General features: G+C 46.4%; 1 protein-coding gene across 1 annotated transcript in view; it reads right to left on the bottom strand.

Annotated features, from left to right (window-relative positions):
• The window catches only part of DEGS2 (delta 4-desaturase, sphingolipid 2), a 29,338-nt gene extending 25,629 nt beyond the window's left edge, over positions 1–3,709 (bottom strand). The window contains exon 1 of the mRNA XM_032179731.2: positions 3,645–3,709. The gene's annotated coding sequence lies outside the window, so the exon portion shown is untranslated. The remainder of the gene's footprint in view (positions 1–3,644) is intronic.
• Between the last annotated feature and the right edge of the window lie 217 nt (positions 3,710–3,926).

Raw genomic sequence — 3,926 nt, 5'->3', positions numbered from 1 at the left:
CACACACCCCCGACACACACACCCACCCTGACACACACACACACCCCGACACACACACACACCCGCCCCCAACACACACACACCCCGACACACACACACCCCGACACACCCACCCCCGACACACACACACCCCGACACACACACACCCCGACACACACACACCCCGACACACACACCCGCTGCCACCACCACTTTCCTCTTATCAGCCTGAGACAAAACCCAAAAACTTTAGGCGGCCAAAAGGCTAAAATGGAACAAAAGGAGGAGGAGAAGAAGGAGGAAAAAAACACCCTAGATATAGGAGGGGGAGAAAAGAGGAGCCAATAAATTATATATATAAATATATTTATAAAATATACAATAAATAAATTATATATTATATAAATTAAAACAAGTGTCCATAATTCAACCCAATTAGAAATCCAAAATGTATATCTAAAAATGTATATGACAAATGATATATATAACAAATATATGACAAAATGCATATACCAAAAGGATTCACATAAAAGGATTAAAAGGGCACTGACTGGCTTTCGTGCCTCTAAACAAAATAGGCTGTAAGTTAACTTTAGCATTTGCTAAAATGCACCAATTAACAAATTTTCATCGACTTAATCCATACTGTGGTTCAAATTATAGTTATACCTGAGGGTCCTATTAAATTTATTTTATTTATTTATTTGTTAGTGTTCCAATTTTTTCGAGATGAAGTCTCACTCTGTTGCCCAGGCTACAGTGTAGTGGCATGATCATAGCTCATTGCAGCCTTAAACACTTGTACTCAAGTGATCCTTCCACTTAAGCCTCCCAAGCAGCTAGGACTACAGGTATGCACCACCATAGCTAGGCTAATTTTATTTTATTTTATTTATTTATTTATTTATTTATTTTGTAGAGATTGGATTTCATTATGTCATCCAGGCTGGTCTCAAACTCCTGGCCTCAAGCAATCCTCCTGCCTCAGCCTCCCAAAGCACTGAGATTATATGATACCTAAAAAGCACTGATACTATATGAGCCAGTGCACCTGGCCCCCGACTCAATTTAAACATTGTACCCCCTTATAATCTTAAGGAGGTAACTTAATATAAAATAGAGGGAAAACAGATGTGCCTAAGTGTAATGGCAGCCCTGCCTAAACTTCCTGTAGTTATAGTACCTGTTGCCTTAAAATACCACACACTGGGTATAGATGCTCTAACACAATGAATAATAAAATTAAAGTAAGCCTTTAATTTTAAATTTTAAGCACTTACTTTAAAATTAAAGTACTTATGTTAAAATTAAAGTTAAGTGCTTACACATTTGCTCAATAAAATGGGACCCCACGGACCTCCAGTTGAAATTTAATTTGGGCTGGGCGAGGTGGCTCACACCTGTAATCCCAGCACTTTGAGAGGCCGAGGCAGGAGGATTGCTTGAGCCCAGGAGTTCAAGACCAGCCTGGGCAACATAGTAAGACCTCGTCTCTACAAAAAAAAATTTAAAAATTAGCCAGGCATGGTGGTGCACACCTGTGGTCCCAGCTGCTTGGGAGGCTGAGAAGGGAAAATCGCTTGAGCCCAGGAGGTTGAGGCTGCAGTGAGCCAAGATCACGCCACTGTACTCAGCATGGGAGACAGAGCAAGGTCTTATCTCAAAAAATAAGTTAATTAAATTACATAGTTAATTTGTTTCAATATAAGTTAAAATAGGCCCTCAGGGAGTGATGCTTATTATCTAAAGCCTAACTAATAAGGCAGTGATTGTTCCCATTGCTGCTCTGTTTAATGGTCCAGTTTTACCTCTTCGTAAACCCAGGAAAAACAAAGGGCTCCCGGTGGTAGATTTCTAGAATCTTCATGCTGTGGTCCCACCCACTAAGGCCCCCACACCCAACAGCCAAAGACATTAAAATTATTATTATTATTATTTTGAGACGGAGTCTCGCTCTGTCGCCCAGGCTGGAGTGCAGTGGCGCGATCTCGGCTCACTGCAAGCTCTGCCTCCCGGGTTCACGCCATTATCCTGCCTCAGCCTCCCAAGTAGCTGGAACTACAGGCGCCCGCCACCATGCCCGGCTAATTTTTTCTATTTTTAGTAGAGACAGGGTTTCACCGTGTTAGCCAGGATGGTCTTGATCTCCTGACCTTGTGATCCGCCCACCTGCCTCGGCCTCTCAAAGTGCTGGGATTACAGGCGTGAGCCACCATGCCCAGCCCAAAGGCATTAAAATTAACTCCACCCCAGTCAACAACCATGAAGTATTTTGCGCTGACAGATTTGGCTACTACATTGTATTTGATGCCTGTTTCAACAGGCTTTCAGCCACAGTTTGCCTCTGCCTCCAGAGGGACACACTGCAGCTGGACCAGGCTGCCCTGGGGGACCCCCACAGCTCTACCAGGGCACATTGTTATGCAGACAATACCTTCCCTACATCCACCTGCTCCAGGGGCCCTGGCCTGGCATGACACTGATAGCAAAAGACGTTGGACATGGCAAAAGATGTTGGCATGACATTGATGGGAAGAAGATGTTGGCATGACATTGATGGGAAGAAGATGTTGGCATGACATTGATGGGAAGAGATGTTGGCATGACACTGATGGGAAGAGATGTTGGCATGACACTGATGGGAAGAAGATGTTGGCATGACACTGATGGGAAGAAGATGTTGGCATGACACTGATGGGAAGAAGATGTTGGCATGACATTGATGAGAAGAGATGTTGGCATGACACTGTTGGATGTTGTCCAACATCTTTTAGTTCTCTTTGGGTTCTGATGGCAATATATTCATCACTTACAAATTTTTACTTATGGCCGGGCGCGGTGGCTCACGCCTGTAATCCCAGCACTTTGGGAGGCCGAGGCGGGCGGATCACAAGGTCAGGATATCGAGACCATCCCAACTAACACAGTGAAACTCTGTCTCTACTAAAAATACAAAAAAATTAGCCGGGCGCAGTGGGAGGCACCTGTAGTCCCAGCTATTCGGGAGGCTGAGGCAGGAAAATGGCGTGAACCTGGGAGGCGGAGCTTGCAGTGAGCCGACATCGCGCCACTGCACTCCAGCCTGGGTGACAGAGCCAGACCCCGTCTCAAAAAAAAAAAAAAAAATTTTACTTATGCTACTGATGCTGCTACTTATATAGTGGCCCACCTGAAGCAGGACTCCCTCACACAAAAGGCTCTAAATCTGTTCAAGTAACAATCAACAGGCACTCCTGTCAGAGCCCTCGGAGACTCCTGCACTGTGGATGGGCTTTGGCAACCCCTCGCAGGCCCCCTGCAGTCTCTGGACCACCTAGCATGGCCATTAGTTGCTCAAGGATTGATGATGCAAGACACAGCTTCTCTTAACAAAATTGCTGGGCTGAGCACTATGGCACATGCCTGCAGTCCCAGCTACTGGGGAAGCTGAGGTGGGAGGATCACTTGAGCCTGAGAGGTCGAGACTGCAGTGAGCCGTGGTCACACCACTACACTATACCCAGCTGCCCATTTTGCTTTGGGTCATGGCAGCAGCACCCCCACAAACTTGGTGTGGCTACCAAGGCCTTTATAAGACGCAAAGGAACCAAACCTGAGCCCTCTGGCATATTCCTCCTGCGGGAGGAAGTCCCCCCGACTCCCTTGTAGGTGCTGAAGGAGCTCACCTGCTCTCAGACCTCGCAGCTACCTGGAGAGCCCCTGGGATTAGCTGAGTGAACACAGACGGTAGGAACCGCACTGCCAACCATTTTAAGAATGAGGAAGCTCAGTGGATGGTGGCTGCTTTCCATCTCTCAGTCAGAATGTCCCTAATGAAGGACAGGACCCAAGGGTCAACACAATTGGCCAAACTCCAGGCAGTCACCCTAGTACTGGCTGCCTGACCGACACAGGGCCACATCTTCACATTTGTTACAAACTACGGTGCCATTGGCTGAGTTGTCCCT

The sequence above is a fragment of the Hylobates moloch genome, unplaced genomic scaffold (assembly GCF_009828535.3).
Source record: "Hylobates moloch isolate HMO894 unplaced genomic scaffold, HMol_V3 SCAFFOLD_16, whole genome shotgun sequence".
Classification (NCBI taxonomy): Eukaryota; Metazoa; Chordata; class Mammalia; order Primates; family Hylobatidae; genus Hylobates; species Hylobates moloch.
Note: the sequence above shows the minus strand (reverse complement) of the source record. Positions and strands in the feature narration are given on the sequence as shown.